The following is a 9,168-nucleotide window of genomic DNA, read 5'->3' as shown; positions in this document are numbered from 1 at the left end:
AGCAGCTGCTTGCAGGCCACGGCCAGAAGCCTCCCTTGGCAGCCCGGCCTGGTGGCCACCACTGCAGAGCTGCTGCCTCAGGGCTCATTCCTGGCTGGGCTCTGAAAAGCCACTTCTGCTCCAGGAGCCTGACTGGGAAGCCATTGGCCCCAGCACCTTGGGGACAAGATATTAATGACAAAACTCTTCATGCCAGCAGAGACAAGGCAGGGGCAGAGGAAAGGGCAGAGCCAGGCCCAGGGGAAAGGTCTGCCATGGTGATGGCTGCGAGGTCACTGCCCCTGCAGCAGCCTGGCTGCCCTCAGTAGACATTCTGGCCAGAAGCGTTGTGAGGGCACCCAGCACATCAGAGAACCCACACTACAGGAATTCTGTCCCTGAGGATGAGAGGGTTTCACTGGGTCAGGCTGCACAAACATCCTGATCTTAGACAGTTCCTGTGATGGGGCATCCCTTTCTCTGGAAATACACTTGCAGCTTTGTGCCTTTCTCATAACTATAAAAGATTTCCTCCTTCTACCAAATGTAAATCCACCCTCATTCGTTTTAAAGATATTGACCCTTGTTCTGTCACTGCAAGATTTAGGAGAAAAATCCTTTAATCACTATTTTTCCGTTTTCACAGGTCTTGGAGAGGACCCAAAAATCTCCCAAGATGGGGTTTGGAGGCCTCATCAGATAAGCACCAGGGAGAGGCTGATAGCTCTGGGGTCAGTGGGGTAGAGACTGAGGACTAAATGGGAATAGCCTGGGAGGGATGGAAGGGTGGTTTCAGAGAGTCTGGAGCTTTTTCTTCATAGTGGGAATGGGCCTGAAGAAGACATAATAGCATCAAGGGCAGTTGGGGAGGCCCAGACTGGCACCAGGAGAAAGGAATTTCCCTGCCAGGGCAGGGCTGTGGTGCAGCACGTGCAGACAGAGGCAGGCAGGAGGCAGAGCTGCCAGCAAAGGAAGGGCCCAGCCAGGTGTGGCAGCAGGGGATGCCGACAGCCTGCAGGGAGAGAGGCACAGCTTTGCTCAGCACCAGAGACACCTTTCCCTCGCTTGTTCCCACATGTCATCACTGCCACCTGTGTTCTTCTCTACCTGGAACCTGGGTACATTTTCTCGGTCCTGTCCCTCAGAAGGATCTATTTAAAGTATGAAAAACTTCAGTGTTTCCCCCTCTTTTTGAGTCCCTGAGAAGTTCTTTGAGCACATTCTGGGGGATGGGTCTGAAGCAAAGAACAGCAAAGCCCCAGGGGGTGATTAAAGTCCCTGTGCTGTGTCTGTGCTGCTGAGCTGGGCCGGGCTCCTGGCCCAGAGGCAGCTCCTGGCAAGGGCAGCGCTGCAGAGAGACAGCTCTGGCCAGGAGCAGCTCCTGTGCACAGCCCAGCAGGGCTGGGGCACTGCCAGGGCCCCTCAGGGACACCAGCAGGGCACAGACAGAGCTCACAGGGGCTCAGCACTGGCAGGGGCTGTGGGATGGCCCCGAGGGGGCTCTGTCACAGCAGCACCTCTGGGGCTGTGTCACAGAGGCACAGAGCAGCTGTGATGGCAGCAAGGGGCTGTGTGACAGCACAGAGTGGGCTGTGTGAGGTCACAGATTGGGCTATGACATCACAGAGTTTGTTGTGTGAGGTCACTGAGCAGCTACAGCATCATAGAGGGGACTGTGTGACATCACAGAGCAGTCTGTGACATCAGGGCATGGCTGTATGACATCATAGAGCTGGCTGTGAGGTCAGAGTGTGTGCTGTGACATTACAGAGTGGCAGTATGACATTGCAGAGAGGGTTTTGTGACATCACTGAGACTGTTGTGACATCACACAGCTGCCTGTGACGATAAAGAGCAGGTGTGAGGCCATAGAGCTGATCCTGCCATCATAGAGGGTGTCTCTGTGACATCAGAGAGTGGGTTGTGGCAGCACTGGGTGGCTGTGTAACATCACACAGCAGGCTGTGACAACACAGAAAAGACAGTGACATCACAGGGTGCCTTTTTGACATCACTGTGTTTTCTGTGACATCACAGTGCAGCTGCATGACATTCCAGGGTGACATCTCAGATTTGGTTCTGTGGCATCACAAGCGTGATGTGTGACATCCCAGAGTGGGCTGTGATATCATTGGTGTCTATGTGACATTGCAAAAGAGGTGTGTGGCATCATAAGGGGCAGTGTGACATCACAGGGGCAGTGTGATATCACAGGAGCTCTGTGACATCACGAGGGCTGTGTGAGGTCATGGGGGAGGTCACTCTGCCCTGGCCCCCCTCACAGCTCCCCCCAGAGCAGTCCAACCCTGCTTGTGCACAGCGGGGTCCCCTGTCCCCCCGGGTCCCCCGGCCCCACAGCCTCCCCCAGAGGATGTTCCACGAGATCGACCCCAGACCCTGACACAGGGATGGGGGGCCAGGGCCCTGGGGGTGGCACAGGGGGACAGGGACCCCCCGGCAGCGTCCCCATGTCCCCCAGGGCCAGAGCCTGGGCCAGGGCTCCTTCACCCTGCTACCAAAAAGGGGCTGAGACTGCTGAAAAAATCTCCAGCAAGGGAGCAGCAGAAACCAGATTTAATATTAAGGGACAGCAGCACAAAGTTCCTTGGCAAGAGTCACTCTGCTCCTGACTGGACAGTTCAGGCACAGAAAGGAAACAAAGTAACAACAAAACCAAAGTAAATCTAGGCAATCAAACCAGAAATGAACTGAGAACTGTCCCTGTGAGTGTGTATGACACAAGGGCAGCGAGGGCAAGGATAAAAGGAATACAGCCTAAAAGCTTAATAGAGCTCAAACCTAACAGAATTTAACTTACACCTTAACCTTAAGTGATACCTTCAACTTCACAATTTGGCAGAAGAACACTACTTAACAGTATCTAACCTAACTTATAACTTACGACTTAATTTAAAAAGGGAATACCACTTAAAAAATTAGGTAATAACTTAAAATAAACTTTATATCTTTGCAAAAGAACAGCTTTCAGCAGCATTTAACTTAGCTTAGAGCTTGTGACAAAACCTTACTTACTGATATCTGGATATCTGACTGACTCAGCTATCCAAAGCACTTAAACCCCTCAGAGAGCAGCATTTCTGCCACATTTCCCCAGCACAGGCGCTCCTGTGTGCACACAGACACCAAGAGTCAGTGCAAGGCACCTGTGAGCAATTCCCCTGAGGGCAGGAAATGCTCACTGAGGATCCTTTGGCATCTCCCCAGTGGGTGAAGGGTTGAGCCTGGAGGAGTGGGGGGATCGGCCCAGGCTCCGTCGTTGTTCAGGATCCCCGAGTGCAGCAAACGGGAGAGTTCCCGGCTGGGAGAGGCCCCACTCAGAGGGAGTCGTGGCCCAGGAGAGCTCCAAGGGCTCCTTTTGGAGCGCTGTTTGCAGGGCCCCAAGAGAGGGGCTTCAGTCCCAGCAATGGTTCATCCTGGCCACACTTGGCACCAACAGCTTTCTTTGGATCCCTGTGATAACAGGGATCTTGTGCCACGGAGGGAACAACAACAGTTCCCAGGGCTGCTCCTACAGAAACCAGGAGCTGGTTGGGCAGCAGCAGTGCCTGGAGCTGTCAGTGTTTGTGATGAGCTGCAGAGGAGCAGAGCCCAGGGGCTGTTGGCCAAGGCCGAGGCCCAAGGAGCATTTCTCAGCTGGCAGGGTGGCCTGAGAAGGGGAGGGGGGAATGCAGCAGCACAGGGCCATGGAACCAAGGGACCATTGTGACACTGTGGGGTCCTGTGAGACCAAAGGACCATTGTGACACTGTGGGCCCCTTTGAGACCAAGGGAACATTGTGACACTGTGGGGCCCTGTCAGACCAAAGAGCCAGTGTGACACTGTGGGGCCCTGTGACATCAAGGGACCATTTTGACACTGTGGGGCACCATGGAATCATGGAGAGCACTGTGACATTGCTGGGCCTCATGGAAACATGGAGACCATTGTGACACTCTGAGGCCCTGTGGAATAAGCAAACCATTGGGACACTGTGAGGCCTCATGGAACCAGTGAGACCATGAGGAAGTCTATTGTGATACTATGGACCTCCTCATAGTGGCCCTGGGAGGACCATTGTGATACTGTGGGGCCTCATGAAATCAAGAGGCCTTTGTGACACTGCAGGGCTGCATGGAACCAAAGCTCCAGGGTGACACAGAGTGGCCTCCTGTCATCAGTGGTCCATTGTGACACTGTGAAGCCAGAGGAGACCATTGTGACACAGCAAAGCCCCAGGGTCCAAAGGTCCATTGTGATATTGCAGACCTCATGGAACAGAGGAGTCCCATGACATTGTGGGGCCTGGGGAACCATGGAGACCATTGTGACACTGCAAGGGCTCATGGAATCCTTGGGACCATTGTGACACTGCAAGGGCTCATGGAATTCTTAGGACCATTGTGACACTGTGGGGCCTTATGGAACCTAGGGGCCACTGTGACATTGTGGGACCCCATGGAACCTAGGGGCCATTGTGGCACTGCAAGTCTTCTTGTAATCAAGGGGCCATTGTGACACTGCTGGAACCCCTGGAATCAAGTCACCATGATGACACTGCGGGGCTCCATGGATCCAAGGCACCATTGTGACAATATGGAGCCCCATAAAACCAAGAGAATACAGAACAGCTCTGGCTGGTTTGGCCTCCCATGGACTGCCTGACTGGTACAGCTGACCTGTGCATGTTGAGGGTCACTTCTCATCTGCTGCTGAAACACTGGGGCTCTGTGCTTTCCTTCCCAATGGAAAAGAACTGTCCTTCTGCTCCAGGCACCCATGGCCAGAATTGGGATTTCACCTCCAAATTTCCTTATATCCTGATATTGTTCCCATAGGAATATTGCCAGGACAAGTCTGGCTGGCAGTGGTTTCACAGTAGTCACTTCTCATCTGTCGCCAAAACACTGAGGGAGGGTCCATGCTCTCCTTCCCATGGGAAAGAACTGTCCTGCCTCTCCAGGTGCCCATGGCCGAGATTGGTTTTCCACCTCCAAAATTCCCTAAATTCAAAGACTGCTTCCAAAAAAAATCTGCCATTCCTGACACGTCTGGCTGGCCTTGGCCTACTGAGGCTCTCACCTGCCTTCCAAACCTTGGAGCTGTGTGCTTTCCTTCCTATGGAAAAGAACTGTCCTTCTGAACCAGGTGCCCATGGCCACAAATGGGATTTCACTTCCAGCATTTCCTGTAGTGAAAGACTGGAGGAGACTGTTGGCTCGAAACATTTTGTGTGTGGAGGAGGAAGGGGCAGGTCCAGCCTTGCCCTGCCCTGGAACCCCAGCCCTGCCCTGCCCTGTGACCCCAGTACCCCCAGAGCCTCTATCCCAGCCCAGCAGTGTCTGCCAGTCCCTGGCACAGCACAGGCAATGCTCCACAGCCACCTCTGCAGCCCCAGCCCAGCTCCTGAGGGACCAAATGACCCCAAGTCCCACCTGGGGGAAGGGCCCAGGATGACCAAGGGGTATTTGAGGCTGACCACATGGCAAGCACACATCTTGACCCTACCTCCTCTTGGAATTTCCATCTGAAACGTTCTGGAATCCAGGAGTTGGTAGCTGTTTGTGTGCTCCCCTGTATTTTGTTTTATTTCTTTCTCTCTTTCTGTGTTTTCTTTTCCTTCTTCTAATTCCCTCTTCTTGCCAATTTTGAGTAACTTAAAATTGAACAGGCTTAGAATTTGTAAAGGTGAAGGGGCCAAGTTAATGCTTTGAGAATTGTGTTGTGTTGATTGAATGTCATATTAAACCTTTTGCCAAAGTTTCTCTGATTTTCTAAAGTTACCAGTAAAAGCTGTTTTGTTGTTTTGAGCTCCTGAGAATCTTTTGTTGGTATTGCTCCAGTGAGTTCAACTCAGAGTATGGAAAGAATTGTAATTCCTTTTAAATATCTCTTTTAGAGAGTTGTTTGGGGGATGGGAGTCAGGGCTTGTGTGCCCTGCTTGGCACAGCCCAGGCAGGGCTTTCCCAGCCACATTCCACACTCCATTTCCCAGCTGGAGCCCCTGCTGCCTCTGAGTTGTGCTGCCCCAACCCCAGGGACGCTCTCCTTGTCTGCCCATTCCCCCACGGTCTCTGGGCAGGGGTGGCCTCAGTGGGGGCTGCTGACATCCTCTGCACCTCGGAGGCTGCTGCTGAATTGTCCTGCTCCAGAGGCTTGTTCAGCCTTCAGCTCTTCAGTGCAGGAATACACTGTCTCAGGGCTCATTAACATTGAGAACACCTTAAAAAGCCAAGCCTCTGAGAACAATTTAATTTTAATTTTTAAATATTTTGCGGTTAATTAGACAAATTCCAGTAGTGTATTCAAGTTGAATAGATTCTATTTAAAAAGACAGTGAGAAAAGATTTCTTAGGTCAAATTGAGGGTTTTTTTCCCCTGTCCATTTACATATACATGCAATCTCCAGCTGACACTGAATCCAAGTACCTCCTTATGCAGTTGGAATAGATATGAAAATCAAGACCCTTGATGGCTGACAATCAATTAGACTCTGTCTCTACCCCCACCCCACCATTTCCCCCATCCAAGCCCTGGCACTCAGAGTAGCCTTGTACAAATCTGAGCTCCCTCCAGGCCAGGCTGCACCTGCAGCTTTCAGCTCCTTGGCTCCAACTTCCACCTGCTTTCTTTGGAGAAGGAGCTGCCCGAGAAACAGAGGGATGTTCATTTCTTTTCAGCCAAGAAACCCCTGGGAACTAAGGTGTGTGCTGGAATTCAATGCACTCCCCATCCCACAGCAGCCCTGCATTTCCCTCCTGCAGCCTTGGTCTCCAGCACAGCCATGGAGGCTCTTTGGGCTCTGGAGTGTTGCTGCAGCCCCCAAGGGCAGCTGAGCTCTGCCTTTGGCACAGTCAGGCCTGGCCAGCACAGGCCTCGCTCAGCAATTGCTTGTGTGAGCCTGGCCTTGCTGTCAGCCCCGGAAGTGGCTGCGTGGCCCCTTTGTGGTCCTTTGCTTGCCCAGCCATAGTGGCCCAGCCCCTGTGCAGGCCCAGCCCAGGCCAGGAGCATTGCGGCTGGGAACGGCCCTTGTGCCGTGGTGCCCACAGCAGCCTTGGGGCTCTGTGCCCCATGGCCTCCCTGCTGGGCAGTCTCTGCCAGCTCCTACAGAGCCCGTGGCACCTGTGGGGATGCACAGACAGCCCTGCCCCGGGCTCTGCCACCCTCTGGGCCAGCCGAGAGGCAGCCAGGGCTGGCCATGGCTGGGAACAGGCCCTGAGCCCTGCAGGAGGATAGAGCTGGGCCACAGCCAAACTCAGCCCAGGCCAAAGCTGGGCTCAGCAGTCAGGGCTGCCTAGGCAAGGGCACAGAGGCTGGTGCTGACAAATATCCTGGGCCCCCTCCCTGCTCTGTCCATGCCCCCAAGGGCACAGAGCAGCCTCCTCTCTGGGCCACTTGCCTGTTTGCAATGCCTTACACAGGTGCTGGCCCTGCCCCACAAGGCCTGGCCTGATTCCTGCCCCTGCACACTCAGCCAGGCTGAGATGGACACTGATGGTTTCTGGGCCAGGCTCTCTGAGCCCAGCCCAGCTCCCTGCAAGCTCTGTCAGCTGCTCTGAGCTCTGGGCAGCACCAAGGGCCTCTCCCCAGCCCAGTCCAGCCGGCTCTGGCCCCACAGCTCTGCTCAGGCCAGGCTGCTCTGGGCACTGCCCCACGGCCTCAGCCCCTGGCAAGGGCACAGCAGCAGCTGCAGCTGCCACAGGACTCAGCCCCAGCCATGGGGGAAGGTGCTTGGCCAAGGCCAAAGGAGGCTCCCTGGCTGCCCTGCTCTCCGCTGCCTGAGGTGCTGAGAGCTCTGCAGCCCCTGCTGCCATCCCATCTGCCCAGGGCAGCACAAGAGCCCCGGCCTTGGGGCCCTCAAGAGCTGGTCCTGCTCCAGGCCCAGGGTAGGGCCCATCCCAGAGCTGGGGCAGCCACAAAGTTGTGCCCATTTCTGTTCATTGCTGCTCTGATGGGGATGGATCCTTAGCCACTTGGAGGTTGCGGGAGAACTTTGCTTCTCCAGAGGCCTCTTCTTTCTTGACCACTTCAGTTCAGGAATTCAGTGTAAAAGGCTCATAAATATTTGTTCCAAAACACCTGAACAAGAAGAACCCCAGGGAATTATATAAATATTCAATTTGACCGTGGTAATTATACACATTTAAGAAGTATATTCAAAGTGAATATACTATATTGAGAACAATGCAGTGAGAACTGTTTTGTCCTCTTTTCTTTTCCTATTTATAGATTGATATCAGCAATGTCCAATTGATATTGACTCCCAGACCCTCCTAATGCAGTCTGAATACACATGAAAATCAAGACCCTTCATGGCTGCCAATCAATAACACTTTGTCCCTACCCCCTCCCTACCATTTCCCTCAGGAATGATGTGTCCAGCAGGAGCAGGACAGTGATTCTTCCCCTGTGCTCAGCACTTGTTGGGAAGCACCTCAAGTTCTGTGTGCAGTTCTGGGCCCCTCAGTTTAGGAAGGACATGGAGGGGCTGGAGCGTGTCCAGAGAAGGGGAACAAGGCTGCTGAGGGGTCTGGAAAAGAAGTCCTGTGAGGAGTGGCTGAGCGAGCTGGGGCTGTTTATCCTGGAGAAGAGGAGGCTCAGGGGAGACCAGGCAGTGTCAGGGCACAGATTGGACTTGATTATCTCCAAGGTCTTTTCCAACCCTGCTGATTCTGGGATTCTCTCAAACCCTTGGAGCAGTCACAGGATGAGCCCTGGGCCTCCTCTTCAGAAGCTGCAGCAGCCCAGGTCCCTCAGCTTCTCCTCACAGCCCCAAAGCCCAGCCTGTCAGTCCTGCAGAGCCTCTGCAGCTCCTCCTCATTGCCCAGAACAGGCAGCTCCAGAGCCAGACACAGCAGCCCAGATGTGTCCCCCTGGCCTGGGGTGCCTCTGGCAAGGGAGCAGCACGAGGCACTGCAGGAGCCTGCAGACAATTCCTGCAGCAGTTGTAGGATGATCCTGCTCCCCAAGGGACGTTCCCATGGGGCCAAGTCAGGAACTGCAATGGGGAGTGGGGCCAGACAGGAAAGGGCAAAGAAGGATGGGCTGTTTGCAGGGCAGGGAACAGGGATGGGCAAGAGCAAGAAATTTATATCGGGGAAAGAGTAAAGAAAGCAAAGGTGAAGCAAAGGAAATGCTCAGGGCAGTTTGGGGGTGGCTGCCAGGCAGCCCTGGCTCTGCGCAACATTGTC

Source organism: Melozone crissalis, unplaced genomic scaffold (assembly GCF_028551555.1).
Source record: "Melozone crissalis strain CALT ecotype California unplaced genomic scaffold, PUWL_Pcris_2 ptg000201l_1, whole genome shotgun sequence".
Taxonomy (NCBI): Eukaryota; Metazoa; Chordata; class Aves; order Passeriformes; family Passerellidae; genus Melozone; species Melozone crissalis.
Note: the sequence above shows the minus strand (reverse complement) of the source record.